Consider the following 18883-nt stretch of genomic DNA (forward strand, 5'->3'; position numbering starts at 1 on the left):
TCAGGAACTCAGGAACCTGGAGGAGCTGCAGCGGCAGGGGGAGCGACCTACCCTTGGGTCAAGGGTCGCTACCACTGTCGCGCAGCGGCCGCCATATGAGGTAGGAGGGGGGGGAGGGGTCAGCTGGGGGCGAATGGGAGCTGGGGGGCGGGGGCGTGCAGGAGGTCGCGGCGGGAAAGCGCGAGGGAGGGGGGGGGACAGGTAGAGTGAGAAGAGCTGGGGGAGGGTGGTTTAAGGGTGGAGGGGGGAGAGTGTTAGGAGGTTTGGGAGATTAGGGAGAAAGATAGGTGTAGGGTTGTGAAGATAGGGGAGGGGGGGTTGTAGAGGTGGGTGAGGGTGAGAGGTAGAGTGAGGGGATAGGAAGATAGGTAATAGAGGGGGTGGCGTGAGGGGGGGAGAGATAGAGAAATAGGTAGAGAGAAAAGGTAGATAGAGAAATCGATAGATAGGGAAAAAGATAGAGAGATAGGAAGATAGGAGGAGGTGGAGAGTGAGGGAGTTGGATAGTGGGATAGAGAGATGGAGAGATAGGTAGATAGGAGGAGTGAGGGAGGTAGAAAGTGAACGGGTTAGATAGGGGAGATAGAGGGGGGGATGCGAGTGGGGGAGGGGGATGAGGCAGGAGCAGGAGGGCAGGCGCGGGGAGAAGAGGACGGAGGAGGCAGAAGAGCCGAAGGCAGAAGACAAGAAGACAAGAAGAAAAGAAGAACAGAAGAAAAGAAGAACAGAAGAGCAGAAGACCGGAAGGACTGAAGACCGGAAGAGCAGAAGACACACAGAAGAACACAGAAGAACAGAGAGGAGTACAGAAGAACAGAGAAGAATACAGAAGAACACAGAGGAAGACAGAAGAAGACAGAGGAAGACAGAAGAACAGAGAAGAATACCGAAGAACACAGAGGGAGACAGAAGAACACCGAGGAAGACAGAAAAACACAGAGGAAGACAGAAGAAGACAGAGGAAGACAGAAGAAGACAGAGGAAGACAGAAGAAGACAGAGGAAGACAGAAGAACACAGAAGAACACAGAGGAACACAGAAGAACACAGAAGAACACGGAGGGAGATACAAAAAACGAAGAAACAGGGTGCAGAATACCACAGCAGAAGATGAGGAAGAAGAGAAGAGGAGAGAAGACGGGGAGAAGAGGAGTACAGAAGAAGAATACAGACGAGGAGCGAGGAGGAAGAACAGAGAAGAAGGAAAGAGGAAAAGAAGCAGGAGCAGGAGAGAGGGTGAGTAGCGCGGGGCAGAACGAGGGGCTGGGAGGTGGGGGGTACTTACTGTGGGGTGGGTCTCAGGAACTCAGGAACCTGGAGGAGCTGCAGCGGCAGGGGGAGCGACCTACCCTTGGGTCAAATTTTGCCACCGGATAAACTATATGAACCGATGGATCAGATGTAAAAATTCTCTCGGCATGTAAACAGCTCCTGAAGCCCATTTGTTTTAGAGGATTAATCCAAGAGGCCCTCTGTTTGTCATACGCACGACATTGAAAAAGGACATGTAAGACAGATTCTTCGTTTTTGCATCCCATCGAATCCAATCCGTTTTCGGCATTTTCAGCCGTTTTCACCTTTCCTCTGCCTTCATGCTCTGTCTCGCCGCTGTGTCCCCTGTGGCCCCTGTGGCCCTGCCCCCCTCGCACCCCCATTCACCCACCGCTCCTCCCTCCCAGCTGCTCCTCCCTCTCACCTCCCCTTCTTAATGGCGGCTGCTGCGCGGTGCAGAGAGTGACCCTTGACCTGTTTTAAGGTCGAGTTTACTGGCCACGCCACGCAGCTCCACCTGACTGCGCCTGTGCCCTCTACCCTGCCCTCGCTGCTGCTGCTGTGAGTTCAAGGCCCTCCACCACCCACAGGATCCTGCCTGCACCTCATCCCTGGTGTCTAGTGGTTGCCGTAGGTATTGTGTGTCTGTCCCGTGACTCTCTGTCCCTTGTGTATTTTCCATTGCTCCTGTGTCTCATTTTTCTGCATTTTACTGCATTTATTTTTTCAGCCATTTTCACCTTTCCTCTACCTTTGCGCTCTGTCCCGCTGCTGTGTCCCCTGCGCCCCGCCATCCTTGCGCCCCCATTCGCCCACCGCTCCCACCTCCCAGCTGCTCGTCCCTCCTACCTCCCCTTCTTAATGGAGCCCGCTGCGCAGTGCAGAGAGTTACCCTTGTCCTGTTTTAAGGTAAGAGGCAAGCCCGTTTATGCCCATCTGTGCCTAGACCATGACCAGTGCCAGACACACTGGCCCCCACGACCCCCATGCCGCCCGACGCTGCAACAGTGCCAACGACCTCTACGCCCTCAACACCGGCTGTTCAGCCACCTGCTTCCAAGCCACCCGAAGCTCACCCATGGACCCTTCTCCTGCTGGAACTGCAGCTTCACCAGGCCCTTGCTGCCGAGCATCCCGCCAGAACCAAACACAAACACCTCAGCTGCATCCTCCTCAACACCCACTCCATCCACAAACACGCTGTCGAACATTAGGACCTACTCATCTCATCATCCCCGTGCGTTGCCTTCCTAACCGAAACCTGGATGAACCCCTCCTCGCAACCCGACATCGCCGTAGCCTTCCCAGATGGCTATAAGATCACCCGCAGAGACCGCACCAACCGACCGGGAGGAGGGAGCGCCACAGTCCACAAGAACACCATCAGAATCTCGACCAGCACCGAAGACGCCCTCGACGCCGCCGAACACTTACATTTCCAGATTCACATCAACTCCAACACCACCCTCAAAGGAACTCTCGTCTACAGACCCACCGGCCGCAGTTCAGTGACTCCATCACCAACATAATTAGCGCTCACAACCTTGCTTCTACAGACTACTTCCTCTTCGGCAACCTGAGCTTTCACCTCAAGAACGTCCACGACAGCAACTCCACCGCCCTGCTCGACAACCTCACCAACCTCAGTCTCAAACAGCTCATCATGTCACCCACCCACTCTGCCGGCCACACACTCGACCCCGTCTTCTCCGCCAGCAGCCATATCACCTTCAGCCACACCACCGAACTCCCCTGAACCGACCACCGTTGCATCCACTTCACCTTCAAGAAACCCACCACGCACCACCACCCTCAACAGATCCCCCGCCGCAGGTGGAACAAGATCACTGAAGACCAAGTGATCTCTACCCTCGGCCAAGCACCGCCACCCATCACCACCAACCCCAACACAGCCGTCTTCAACCTCAGACAGTAGATAGATGACTGCGCCAACACCCTCACCCCAATCAAGAAACCCTCCAACAACTGCACCAGCACTAAGGCCATCTGTTTCACCACCGACTTCAGGCCTCCAAGCGGGAGTGCCAAAAACTCGAGAAGAAGTGGCGCCACGAACAGAGAGCAACCACACTGCCCTCAAGAACGCCATCCGCAAGCACCACCAGCTCATCCAGACCACCATGAGATCCTTCTACAAGGGACGCATCAACAACAATGGTTACGACAGCAAAGAGCTCTTCAGCATCGTTAAGGAAATCGCGAACCCCAGGTCCTGCTCCAATGACACTCCACCTTCGCAAGACCTCTGGGACTCCGTTTCCACCTTCTTTCACCTCAAGATCACGGACATCCAAAACAGCTTCAAAACCTTGACCCCCATGACAGCCCCTGTCACCACAAACCCGACTCACCGGGCCCCAGCCACACCAACCTCCTGCTCTCCTGGACCCACATCAACGATGAGGATACCATCAAAACCGTGAGAACCACCCACTCCGGCTCACCCTCCGACCCCTGCCCCCACCATGTCTTCAACAAAGCAAGCTCCATCATCGCCCCTCAACTCTGAATGATCGTCAACAGCTCCTTCGAGACCACCACCTTCCCGGAAAACTGGAAGCACGCTGAAGTCAACGCCCTGCTAAAGAAACCCAAAGCAGACCCAAGAGAACTCAAGAACTACCTGCCCAGGTCCCTCCTCCCGATCCCGGTGAAGGTCATCGAGAAAATCGTCCACGGCCAACTGACCCGCTCCCTGGAAGACAACAACACGCTGGACACTTCTCAATCCGGTTTCCGTAGCAACCACAGCACCGAGACCGCCCTCATGGCCATGACCGACGACATCAGGACCATGCTCGACAAAGGCGAAACTGCGGCCCTCATCCTCCTAGACCTTTCAGCTGCCTTCGACACCGTCTGCCAACACACTCTTCGCTCATGCCTCCACGATGCAGGGATTCGCCACAAAGCCCTTGACTTTATCACCTCCTTCCTCTCTGCAGAACCCAAAGAGCCCACCCCCCTCCCTTCCTTTCTGAAGCCACCAAGACCATCTGCGGTGTTCCCCAAGGATCCTCACTCAGCCCAACCCTTTTCAACATCTACATGGCACTGCTCGCCAACATCATCAGATCACAGAACCTCAACATCATCTCCTATGCCGATGACACCCAGCTGATCCTCTCACTCACCAAGGACCCCGCCACCGCCAAAATCAACCTCCACGACAGAATAAAGGCCATCGCCAACTGGATGGAGAGCAGCCACCTGAAACTGAACTCAGACAAGATGGAGATCCTCATCATTGGCTCCAAACCCTCCGCCTGGGACGACTTGTGGTGGCTGACCACCCTAGGAACCACACCGACACCCACCGACCATGCACGCAACCCTGGTTTCATCCTGGACTCATCATTCACCATGACCCAGCAAGTCAACACCGTCCCATCTTCCTGCTTCAACACTGTTGGAAAATGGCCAGATAGGTACCTACATTTAGCAATAGGCCACTAACCTCCACTTAGGTCTCAGTAAATTAATTCTCAGCTCAACCCTTGTTAGCTTGGCAACAAGCGACAAGGCTTTACTAAGGAGACAGAGTGTAAAGCATTCAAATATCACAAAACAGTAATTAAATAAAACACAGGAAACAGTTAAAAAATCCAAAACCAATGTATACAAATAGATTATATTTTTATCTTTAAAATGACACAAAAACAAATAAAATCAGATAAGGGGAACCGGAGATATGATTTTTTAAAGAATTATTGTTTTTTAGCGCCTAGAAACAGAAAGCGCCAATTGGGTCATCTGGTTGCACCTCGACCGGGGCAAAGTTAAAGTTTAAAGCCAACCACGATGGAGCCCAGCTCGGCAACAGGCCGCGGGAGGCCTCGGTCAAAAGTTAACCTACGCACTTAGTTGTTTTTCTGAAGATTTTCTTCAGCGGGACGAACCTGCCAGTCCAATACGACCTCCTGGAACTCTTCTCCGGATACGCGTCGCAGGAATCCTCGGAGGAGATTTTTACCGTCGGACTTAGTTGTTTTTTTGAGGTGAAAATCCTTCGACCGGGTAAACCTGGATCTTGATTCGACGTCCTTGGAGCCCTCCTTGGATACGCTGGCTGGGAGGTCCCGGTCAACTTTGTACGTTCGGACTTAGTCCCTTTTTTGGAGATTTTCTTTACCGTTCTCCAAACTTCTCCAAACTTCAGGATCTTCTCCCAGATGTTCTTTTAAGGTTCTTTCGGGGTCCACAGCTCACCCCAAGCGTCCAGAATCTCTGAGATGATCCTTGGGGGGTGTGGACTACAACTCCCAGAATGCACCTGGCGCAAACTCCTTTTTGGCCACTGGGCAGTGGTCAGCTGGTTGATTTCTTCAGGAGTTGGTGCAGGGGGCTCTGGTTAACAATTTTTCACCTGTAGCAAACAGAAAGTCCCTGCTTGAACCAGTTGAAGCCAGGCAAAGTCCTTCTTGTGGTGAAGCCCAAGTGTGCAGCTGGTGCAGTCCTTCTGAGTGCAGGTTCCAGGTGCAGGCCAGAGGTCCAACAGGGCAGTCCTTCTTCTCCTTTGGTTCTTCCTTGTTGGAATCTGATGGGGATTTGAAGTGTGGGTGCAGGTCTGCCAGTTTTATCCTTGCTCCTGGGTGAAAAACAGGGGGGTCCTGATTCTCCAATCAGGTGCAGGGTCCTTCCCCCTGTGATGTCCACTTCCTGGGAAGTGTGGCAAAAGTCAATCCCAGGAGGCAACATTCTTCAAAAATCCATCATGGCTGAAAATGTTTTTTGGAGGTTACATCTGGCTGAGCCCACCCACTGGTGTGGTTAAAAATCATAAACACACCCCTCTCCTGACCTCTCCTAATCTAATCAAGGGGGCACCTAGTTGTCTGGGGTTGCAGGATGTGGGGGTGTTGCTGGGTTGCTCCAAATGTCGTTTTCTGCCTTTGAAGACCAGTTTGGCAGACCTCCCCCTTCCTGCCTCACCATCTGTTGACGGGAAATTCCCTCCCACAGGCACATCTCTTTGTGTGAAGCCAGGCCACTTCACACCTCATCAAGGCAGCCTGGCCATGCTGCCAGAGGCTGGCCAATCAGAGCACAGCAGCAAAAACAATGCAGGGCTGAAATTGGCAACTTTTCAGGTAAAGTTTAAAACTCTTTACCTGAACAAGTTTTATTAAATCCCACAACTGGAAGTTGTGGGAATTATTATAACAATTAATTTGATACCAAACTCTTTGTATCGGTCATTTAGGGGACTTTAAAAATTAAAATAAAGTCTCCCCATTCTAGCCTATGAAGGCCATTCACTACAATGAGGGAAAAACTAATTTGGCTGTTTTTATCTCACCAGGGCTCATAAGAATACTTTTCTAAGGTCCCTGATTATAGTTACATGCCACCCAGCCCAAGGGGAACATAGGGCACACCTTAGGGGTGACTTATATGTAAAAATAAGGTAGTTTAAGACTTTGGAACTACTTTTAATTCCAAAGTCGAATTTGCATATAACTTTAATTTAGAAGCAGCCAAGGCAGGCCTGCCTTTCAAATGACACTGGGCACCTCAGCAGTGCACCTATGGGTGCACTACCTGTGCTGTGGCCCCTAAACCTACATGCCCTACCATATACTAGGGACTTATAGGTAGGTTAACTTAGCCAATTATAATTAGCTTAATTTGCATATCCACTTTACACAGAGCACTGACCTGGGACTGGTAAGCAGTACCCAGGGCACAGCCAAGAGTCAGTAACCACCAGTACCTGTCCAAAAAGTGTCAACATCCCACACCGCAACCACATCTCAGCCCACCTGAGAGAGCTACACTGGCTCCCCATCAACAAGAGGAACACCTTCAAGCTCCTCACCCACAGTCATAAAGCACTTCACAATGCCGTCCCTGCTTACCTCAACGAGCGACTCACCTTCAACGTTCCCAACCGTCAACTCCGCTCCGCCAACCTTGCCCTCACCACCGTTCCTCACATCCACTGAACTACAGCCAGTGGCAGATCATTCTCCCACCTCGCTGCCAAGACCTGGAACTCCCTCCCCGTCCACCTTTGACAGACCCAGGACCTGCTGACCTTCAGGAAACACCTCAAGACCTGGCTGTTCGAGCAGAAGCACCTTACCGCCTCCCCAGCGCCTTGAGACCCTAGCGGGTGAGTAGCGCGCTCTACAAATGACTGATTGATTGATTGATTGATTGATGTGAGACAGGTTCAAATGCTATTCGGTGTCACAATGGGACAGCCACTGCAACAACCATTGGTTGACCCTCAGATGCAGAATGCAGTGTCAAGTAGTCCCATATGGTCATGGAGGTGTAGAGCTAATAGACACCTGCATGACAGTGCCATGATTAACTGGTGCAGCGTGAAGCACCACAGGATGTCAGGGACAGTGATGGTTTGTAGGTGCGTGAGTCTACATTATCTGAGACTACAGGGTCATTACGACCCCCGGTGTGCGGTGCTATAGTGGAGGAATTATATCCAACAGGCTGGCGGTACTTACCTCCACCATTATGACATTGGCAGTTTGGCCAAAGCCAAACCGCCAAGTGAACACACTGACCACCACGGCTGTAATGACCGCCGGGCTGGAGACTTCAGTCTCCAGCCCAGCGGCCGTCACTAGACTGCCCATGGCATTTGACCCCGCCCACCACCATGGTTTCCGTTGTTTCTGTACCGCCACGGAGACCATGGTGGTAGGCACTATCAGTGCCAGGGAATTCCTTCCTTGACACTGATAGGGGTCTCCCTCACACCTCTCCCAAGAGTCCTCACCCACCCCCCCTCCCCCTCCTGACCCCCCACATATACACGCATACATGCACATACATACACACCCATACACATACGCATACACACATTCACAGCAACACTCACGAACATACATCCTGGCACCCATGGAATCACACAACAAAACATGCACGTACACACACACACACTTATGCACACATGCATTACACACACAAGCACGCATTCAACCACAGTCACACACACCCCCACACATGCACACAACACCCCCATCCCTCTCCTGTCAGAGAACCCGACTTACCTGCTTGCAGGGGGTCGTCCGGCAGGGGACAGGACGCGGCGCTTCTGCCAGCAGCAGCGTCCGCCAGCAAAACACTGCCAGGCGCTATCATGAAACATGATATGGTAGGCAGTGTTTTGCTGGAGTGGCGCTGCTGCTGGCAGCAGTGCCACTGTACCGCCGTCCGCCGCCATGACCGTAGCCGGAATTTACCCCCATCCCCTCTCCTGTCAGAGAACCCGACTTACCTGCTTGCAGGGGGTCCTCCGGCAGGAGACAGTACGCAGGGTTGGGTGTGGGTCAGTCTCAAGTGTGGAATGCTATGAAAGATGGTTTTGCCTGACCAATTATATGATATCATTGGAGAATGGGTGGTGACATCATGTCTGTTGGAATGTTGTGCAATGAGAATGGCTTGCTTGTAGCTCAAGGACCAACATGTGCTGGCATGGCATAGTGTTTAATAGGAATTGTAATGGCTGGCTACTTATTCATTGATGTCTACCATAATATGTCTCTGGGCAGCTGTTTATGTACATAGCATGCCTGTTGACAACTACTTTGTCAGCACTGTGTGACTCATAGCTCCATATGGTTGTGGTAAAAGTCTATGATTCTTCCAATGCCAGATCAGCATTTTTCATAACATGGTCCTGCCACCATGATGTTTGTGAGTGATGTAGGTCACATCACATATGCATATGATGTGAATGCTTTGTGCGTACCTGGTACTTTTATGATATCTGACATGCATGTGCAAATGATGTACAATGTATCAGGATGCAGTTGCAGCACCCATGCAGTGCCAAACTCACTGTGGGCCTAATGGCACCCATACAGGAACCATGCCTGTGTTTTTTTCATATGTAGCACAACATAGCACAGGGTATGGGGGGGCTTCAGTTTTGTAATGTGTTGAAAACTTTGATGTGTGGCTCAGGCTTTGGCCAAACTTTCTGGGATCATTGCATCAGTTGTACATGTGGCACATCATGGGTAATGGCGTGCACCCTTGTAACATATGCTCAGGCCAGGTCTTTCACCAGGACACATGAATGTTGATTTACCAAACCTTAGAATAGCCGGAAGAAAGTTACCAGACCCCCTATCATATACCCCACTCCTTGCATCCATGATGACTGGGCAAGCCTTGATGTTTCATCAGGGGTGTGGAGGTGATGGATTGCATGCACAGCCCCCCTTTTCCATAGGGACACCCGAAATCCAGACTGCTTGGGGCACGTGATCCTCACAAGTTTGATGATACAAAAGTTAATCATGGACAATTTTGACCAGTCAGCTCTGGGCCCTGTTGGTTAACAATGGATTGCTGTCATCCCAGTGACAAGTACATGATACTGTTGATGGCTGATAGGAAATAGTCATAGATGAGGAGTAAGTCATTGTTAAGGAATGTGTGTTGGACTATATGTGTTCTCTGCAGTTGCAGTGTACACAATATGTCTGAACATCCTCCAACCAGTGCTGGTACTGATGCTTGTTTCTCCTCAAATTTCAGCTGCCAACATGACACAAGACCAGAGATGAGCTTTCCACAAGATGGGCGAACACTACCGCCACATAATGGAGGTTGAGACTGGATACCGCTGAATGGGAAGAAGGTTTGGCAGTGAGAAGTCATCAGGGTAATGGTGTGCGTTTGCACATGGTGGACCTCCACAGTAGCCACACAAGGACACTGGAGTGAAATCATCAGTGGTGCAGGGAGCCACAGCTGGACCTCGGTCCTCCAAGTCAGCTGCACAGGTCATAACCCAGCCACCAGTTCAGCCACCCGCTGCAGTTGTTCCAAGCCAGTTTGAACAAGACATGAGACAGGACATGGGCAAGATTTTAGCCAGACTTAAAAAAATTGGAGGAGGAAATTGCAGAGAACCAGCGGTTGTTGCAGTGCATCAAGAAGAAAATAAAGAAAAGCAGTAAATTAACTTTTTGTGTTGTACAACCTCCCAGTTCCTCCCCCTCCCTTTTACTGTTTTCATAGTTTTAGATAGGGTTTTATATGGGTAGTTTTAGGTTAGTGAAGGGTAGACATAGGTTAGGTTACGTGTAGTGGGGGGATGGTTTTACTACTTTTTTTATTGTTGGGGGTTGGGTGGAGGTCATGTTGGGATATTTGTGTATAAAAAAAAAAAAAAAAACTTGATTAGGCCATAGGTTATATTAGTAGATGTGTGGTCATAGTTTATGTTATCCTACTTGTCTCTTAAGGGGGGTGGAGGGACAACGTTTAGAGTGTGGTGTTTCATGTGTAAGATACGTTTGGAATAGGTTAGATAGGTGTAGTTGTTAGTTAAGTTTAGTTAGAATAGGCTGGTATAGCATAGAGTAGGTTTTAGGTAATCTTTTGGTATATGGTTGTATAATAAATCCTGTTTATCTTAGCCTAATCATTTTGTAATTTGATTGAGAGGGAGTTCTCATGAGTGCAGTCCCCAAGTTGGGGGAATGGCCTAGGGTATGCTTACTGTCTTGATTTCCCAGGTTTCCCATGTGCATCGCCAATGATCAAGAAGCTGTCAGAATGGCTGCTACATACTGTTTACAAGTGCATTCATTTGCCATCCAGAGTTCCAGCCATCCACAATGTGTATGTATACTTAATCTTGGACAGCTAAATATGGTACTTCACCTGTCAATTGTGGGGTCCTGCAATTTCATTGTTGGCAAGTGTGGTACATCTGACAACAGGCAAATTTGGATCTATATCCTGCAACATTGACAGGTGGCCATTACTGATAAGGTTAACTTTTCCTGTACCACACGAATACTTTGTACTGGAACTCCCATCTGGGTAAATTACCATTGAATTGGTTCAGAACCATACATGCCGAATGCCTACTTCAAAGGATATCTTCTAAAAATCATATAGTATACTCAGTAAATTGGTTGTGGGCGACAACACCATCATTCAAATTTCTCATGTTAGGAATCTAGTGCTTGGCTTAGTGATTGACTGTCATGCAATCATGTGCTGATATTCTGTACTCATCGACATGGATTGACACAATGCTGAGTTGCACAGTAAACATAGAAATGCTACAGGTGTACAAGGTGCTTTATTTACATGTGCAATTGTAATTGTAATTTCTATACAATATCCATTTCACAGACCCCACGAGTGAACATCAGCCATATGTAGCGCAATCGGAGTCCAGGGCTGAGGGACATGTCATGAGACATGGTTAGGAGTAGTGTGCATTAGTGAGGAGTTTAAAAAATTGCCAATTGCTATGAAAGAGACAATGACAGCACATAACAGACAAAACAACAGTGGGTAGGTGAAGAGCGCACATTTCCTACTGTCATAACACTGGCATGATCTTAAGCCCAGAACTAAGGAGAAATTGTCCATGTGGCACAGACTGGTGAATTCCTTCTGAATGTTATTCCTTCCACATCTTCAACCTCTGATGTGTGTGGTGCCTCTTGTGCCACAGCTGATGCTGTTGTAGAGGAACAGGGGGCCACACACACCTCAGGGGATAGAGATGTGAAGTCAAAGGTCCAGACAGCTTCCATTTGTGGCAACACACACAGTGTGGCAGTCACTGCTGCAAGGAGGTACTGATGATTTGTCAATGCTGCAGTAAGATCACAGTGGTAGGCAGCCATATTTTCCCTGAGGGAGGCTACTTCCCTCTGTATGGACATAACAGCAGCTATGTCTGCCAGAGACTGCTGGAGTCCATGTAGCAGGTAGTGGGTGCCTCTGATGGCAGCTGAGTTGTCCTTATTTGGACTGAGGCATGTCTGCACTCCCTCTAGGCTGCCTGCCGTGGTCTCCATACCCACCCGCACCTGCTTGGCCAGCTCCCATTGGACTCCTACTACCGCCCTCTGAAAGCTGATCTCTGGGTCCTAGGAGTCCAGGGCTGTGTGAGTACTGGCTGATGGCGTGTGTTGGTGGCTGGGTGGTTCATGTGGAGACCCCACAACAGTGTGTGTCCTCCCTGCGACTGGAGGTGGTGTATCGAGTGATCCTAGGACATCCTGGAGAGTCTGTTCATTAATGGTTGCAGCTGGGCATCTATGTCATCCGAAAAATCCAGGACAGGCAGGTTGGCAGGAGGTAAGCCGTGATCCTCTGCAATGAGATAGTGTAAAATCAATATTCAATTGTATTGGCTGTTGACATGGAACATCATGTATTTGCCACTGGAGGCTCAGTGACATGTCACTGACCCAAGGTTGTGGTTGTACTTATGTGTAGCATTGTGCATCACACATGGTTCAAACTCACTAGTAAGGGAAAATGACAGAGTGCAACGCTCACCTAAAAGTGGCAGTGCGCCTCTGCATCATTTTCACAATGCAGGGATGCACCATATTTAATTGTATACAGTGCACCCCTGTGTTGTGCCTTGCACCAGCTTGAGTTGCCTAGCACCAATGCAGCCATCCTTGCACCATCATGCAAGGATGTCTGCATTGAAAGGTTTGATTGTTTATGTGTGGGAAGGTGTCCCTTCCTGCATATGCACAATCGCTAATGGCAATTTGGCACTTCTGTGTGTGCTGTAAAATGCAGCACAGAAGTGCCAAAGCGTAATTTCTAAATGATTTTTTATGTGCAGGAAGGTACACCTTCCCACACATTGACAATCATGTCTGGCATTTTGCTCTTTATATGCATGCTGCAGAATGCAGCACCAATAGAAAAAGCAAAAAACATGGGGGACTAAAAGTATACCTCCTCGCTGTGCCTTGGTTACGCCACCCCTGAAGTGGCATTAGATTTTGGCGCTGCCTCAGGTTTACTAAAGCTCGTAAATCTGAGTCAGCTTCAGAATGCAATTGGCATTGCTGTGGCAGGCCCACAGCAACACCCACTGCATGCCCCTTCCACGCAAAGGTCTGCATGTGAGGGGGGCATATTTACAGGGTGGTGTTAAGTCACAAAAAGTGGCATAATGCCACCTTGTAAATACGGCACAGGGCATTGAGCCACCAGAGCTTCATGAAAAGTCATGCTCTGGTGGCGCTAGGGGCTCATAAATATGCTCCTAGGTATTTTGGGGCATATGTGGGTGCCCCAAGTGCCATCTGAGTGTAATTTGTGGTGAGGCTCAGGTGGCACAATGCCCTGCCTGTATGTACTACATAGTGGCATGAAGCCACTATTTGTGCCTTGACACCACCTTGTGTATATGTGGCCCCTTCACATCCTGCACTTTGCATGGAAGGTGTGGGCAATGGGTGTTGGTGTTGATTTACTCGGGCAAAACCCATTGCGTTTTGACACTGCCTCAGATTTTGGACTATTTGTATACCGGACGCTGGGCCAATATATGACATCAGCCCAGGGGTGGAGTTAGCATGGCAAAATCTGGGAGTAAATGTTACATTTCTACTGGATTTCTTGCTTTTACTATGTGTGCTGCATTCTGCTGCACATCGAGTAAGAGCACATCTCGCTTTAAGTTTGTTGATGTGCAGGGCGGTGTTCCTTCCTGCACTTAAATATCCTTCACTCAACGCAGCCACCCAGGTACTAAGGTGCAGGGTGGTTGCACTGGCGCACAAAATCTAATTTCCACTTGCACAGGGGGGAACATATGGGTGCTGTGTATTCTTATTTATAAGGCACATCCCTGCATTTTGAAAATGATGGTGCATGATGCTGCCTAATTTCGCACAGCAGCACACACCATCATTATCTGTTTGATCTAGCCCTCTACCCTGTCAAATGGTGAGATTGCAGCCCCTTGTACAGCTGCACACATGATATTCACATACATGCACTATGTGTTGGATGCATGCTATTTTGCGGCCATTTCCATACGATTAATACGATTATGAGTGACTTGTGGTGGGTTCACCCTGTATGGGTTGCGTTCCACAGGTTGCAAGCTTTAGGGCAGATTATTACTCATTTGACATGGCTCAGGGCAGCTACAAGATGTGTTGTAGTAAACTGCAGCAGTTAAAATATGCAGTGATGTGCCAAGTTTACTTGAATTCAGTACATCCTTGCAATTCCCCCCTGCACCTGCAGAGATCTATACTCCCTGCACCAACACAGGCATTGTTGCAGCATGATTACGGGATGGCTGCCTTGAAGTGATGATTTGTTCGTGTGCAGGGGGGTGTCCCTTCCTGCACATGTGCAAGCTATTTTTGTAGAGATGGCATTTCAATGTATGCTGCAAGATGAAGCACACATGAGTAAAGGCAATGCAACATTGAGGAAGAGAAGCATTTTGTCCAGAGACACCACCCTGACACCACCCCTGGGGTTGTATTGACTTCCGTCCTAGTCTCTGATGTCTACCTTGTGTTGGTACAGGGACTTTGACTATATGCAATGGGTGTTGTAATGGCACAGCCACAGTATCAGCATGTGCCTACCAGGCAATGTGGTACGTATCTACATGGTGGAGTATGGCCATAGTGCGTGGCCTATGTTGACATTGTGTGAATGTTGGAGTGCATTGCACAACCAAAGCGACAGTACATGTGTGGCTTAGGTGGGGATGGTGCAGCTTGATTCATGGCCTAAGTGTTCTGATGCAACCTTTTAGCATGCATTTAGTGTTTCCTATGTTCCTCCTCATTCTGCCATTAGTGGAGTTAAGATATCCCCACCTGCAACTTTCCCTGCATTTGTGGTGGTTCCTGGTAGTCTGCGCTGTCTTGTCCCTTGATTCCAGTGACCAGCTCCTCCGGGATGACCGCTGCAACCATCTTCTCCAGCTCATCCAGATCCTCCGGTGGTGCCAGACTTTCAACTCAAGTCTGCAGTGCTGCCTTATGGTTCCTGGTGAGTTTCTCCTTAGTCCTATGCTTGCAATTGTGCCAGCACTTCTTGACCTCAGTGACAGTCCTCTTTACCTCTGTGACACTGTTGACTCCTTCTCCTGTGTCTTTTCTGGACCCTCCGTGCTGGTACATGGGTGTTTGGGGTCTCCCTGGGGCCTCCCCGGACCTGAAGATTCCATCTTCGATTGCGATTGTACTCTTTTCTACTTGTGTGTTTTGTTTTGACACTAATGCGGTGTAAAAATGGCGCTAAACCTTTTGCGGAATTAGTGGCATCTTTCCTTACGGCATGTCGCAAAGGTTAGCATCTTTTTTTTCATGCTATCCTTTCCTTAACGCCATCCTACGTCAATTCATAAATATGGCGCAGGGATGACGCTAAGGAATGCCTCTAGATCGCATAAAGAAAATTGTGCACAACTGCGCTAGCGCAGTTGTGCGTCATTTTTTATAAAAATGACCCTAAGTGTTTGAAACAACCACATGCGCTGCATGAGAAAAGTTCATCATGTGACATTGAAAACTGTGTGGGAAACGTATTAACTTGGCATTTATTATGCATTTCACATTCGAGGTGCCAACACACACATACAGTTTCACACAAGCAATCTCATATGTGAATATTACACACATTATGAGAGATTTTTGCATACCACGTGTGGCAAAATGTTGCAATTCCTCACGGGCCTAGTAGAAGCGTAATCCTTTTATTGATTACTAATTGATTCAGTTGTGACATACCCTCACTAGAAACAAAACTGGATAGTAAAACAACTCACTTTCTTGTTTAAAAAAGTACGTTTACAGAGGTCATTCAACCACTAGAACTGGGTTGATACACATTGATACCCCCACACACACTAAGATATCAAGCTGATGAAACATTGCATCCATTTAATTGAGTGAAATAAACCAATACTACATTTCCAAGCAGAGGCATTTTAAGGCATGGGCAAAGCAGTGGAGAAAAAAAGGTCCCTGCATCCGGGGACACCTGAGTTCTAGGGGGCCCCCTCAGCACAGTACACTGTGCACGGGTGGCTGGCCCCTGACTGGGACGATGGGAGAGGGGTCCCCCATCCAGGTACTTTGCAGAGGGGCCTCATTGAGTTTTGCTATGCCACTGGGGCAAAGTGGGTTCAGGCCCAGGGTCCTAGCCTTTCAGGGGGCCCTGCGATAGAACCAGCTCCGTTCAGCAAAGAGTCTAGTCCTGATTACCCTGAATAATTATTAAATATATTGTTTTAAATACTATTTTCCTTTCATTTATTTTTAATGTGGGTGATGTGTGAGAGTTTATCATATATGTTTTGCAGAGAAATGCTGTAGTTATGTTTCATGCAACATTCATAAAAATATTATTTTAGATCAAAACAGGACCTCTCAAATGAGAAATGGAGGGTGTTACAGAGATTATTTGCAATAACATTAGTGAGCTGCTGTTGTGTTACACTATTGAACACACAAAACTATCCCTGAATATTAGATGTTGACACATTTAGATTCTGGATTAGTGTGCCTGTGTACTGTCAGTGACCTGGCCAAAGAGGGCATGAAAGAGCTGAAACTAGATCATAAATTCAAACCTGTTCTGAGCAGGGGGCCCCAAAATACATTTGGATTAGGCCCCCAAATTCCTCAAGCCGTCCCTGTTACCAAAGAACCGGCTACCAATCACAAGTGTGCAAGAAATTATTTAATATTGTTTCTTAAAATGGTAATGGAATAATGAATGTGTCTTCACCAGTACATAGTTTGTAAAAGAATAAGTGCAGGTCCCAAAGTTTGGCTCAGAAGCACATGGTTAGTGCTACTGAATGTCACGGTGCTGAATACCAAAACTACGCAGTCTTGATTTCAGCTCATGCCTCTTTAATCTGCTATTAGACAGTCCAAGCCCCTTAATCTCACTCTTGCAGGTTCTTTTTCTATCCCTGCTTTCTACCCTTCGCACTGTTTTTCTGTTTTTCTCTCCCTCCATCTTACTCCTTGTGTGCTTTTGTTTTTCTTTCTCTGGGTAAAATTCTGATGAGGAAAAGTAAGTGCCCTTTCCCAAAAACAACTGTCTTGTGGGCATTACCTGCACACACTGGCCCAAGTTAAGTACTGGTCTTGATGTTTTCTGATTTCACACTGCTTAGTTATGAAATCTAATGCTTAATTGCTCTTTAACAATGTTTCTCCTAATACATTACACTTTCTGTTTTTATCTAATATATTTTAAACAAAAATGTCAATTTATATTGAAAAAACATAGGAACAGTGGCATACACTTAACATGACTGAGTTAATTCCAGATCAATTCTGATAATATAATGTGGTTCATAAATTTAACCCTCCCTACAGAAATATTTTCCTCATACAGACCAGTACCAATAGGCCAGTGGAAAAAAAATGGAATTACGACTGTGGCGGAAACTGGCAACAAAGACAGCCACTTTAACACTCCGACCGCCACGGCAGTAGAAACAAACAGCGCGGCGATCACTGCCAACAGACAGGCGGGAGACAATGTACCGCCCACAGTATCACAACCTACCAATCCGCCACCTTTTCCGGGGCAGATTCACTGCAAACAAAAACACGGCGGAAACAGGACTTCAAAGGGAAAACGCTCACCACTGCACACCCCACAAAGAACCAAGACGTCATGGAACCAGAGCACCACATTTTACCAGCCTTTATCTTCTTGGTCCTCTACCAGGAGTACGAAGGCCGGCGGCGAAGACCACGGTGAGTACTGCACCTACGACACAGGGGAGGAGGAGGGAAAAACAGTGACACACACACGCAACACCCCCACCCTCACCCACGACAAAACACACACTAATACAGCATGATACATTACAGTTACAACCCCCACCCCCCCGGAAGAATGCAAAGACAAAAGGAAATGAGGTGAACAATTGTAATATATTAAAATTCAGTAGTCAAATAATATACATACACTATTTACAAATATGTACACCAAGAATATTAGTCCAAGGTATTCCACCCTTTAAGTCCGTGGACCACTGGGCCCACACTGCATGGGCGAGGCCCACACAAGATACCCGAACATGACGGAGAGAACACTGCAGGGGCATCAGATAGAAATAACACAGGCACCTCAGGGGGAAGGGAAAGGGTGGGCACCTCAGCCGGTTGAGTGCACGATGCCAAATACACAACGGGGCCCCATGCCCATTGTTCAATCCTGGGGAGTGCAAAGTCACAGTCTCACAAGTCTCTACAGTGGGTGGGTTGCCCACTGCTATATCCTGGGGAGTGCAAAGCCACAGTCTCACAAGTCTCTACAGTGGGTGGGTTGCCCACTGCTATATCCTGGGGAGTGCAAAGCCACAGTCTCTCAAGTCTCTACAGTGGGTGGTTTACCCACTATTGAATCCTGGGAAGTGCTAAGCCACAGTCTCTCAAGTGGATAACAGTCTCCACTGGTTCTGCAGGGGGCTTTGTGCCCAGAGTGCTTCATCCTGCCAAAGACAGAGGTAGTGAATGTAAATCTCCACTGGTTCTGGAGGGGGCTTGGTGCCCAGAGTGCTTCATCCTGCTCGTGGCGGCGTCAGTAGTGCCAGTGCTTTTGGCGCTCATGGTCCTGCGGTGCTTGTTGTGGCGGTGTCCTTGGCGGCGGTGCTGTGGCAGCGGTGTCCTTGGCAGCGCTTCAGCTGCTGGCGGTCCTGTCTTGGGCAGCGGGGCTGCTGGCAGTCGCCTCCTGGGCAGCGGGGCTGCTGCTGGCGGTCCTGTCTGTGCCAGCGGGGCTGCTGGCAGTCATCTCCTGGGCAGCGGGGCTGCTGCTGGTGGTCCTGTCTG

Source organism: Pleurodeles waltl, chromosome 10, assembly GCF_031143425.1.
Source record: "Pleurodeles waltl isolate 20211129_DDA chromosome 10, aPleWal1.hap1.20221129, whole genome shotgun sequence".
Classification (NCBI taxonomy): Eukaryota; Metazoa; Chordata; class Amphibia; order Caudata; family Salamandridae; genus Pleurodeles; species Pleurodeles waltl.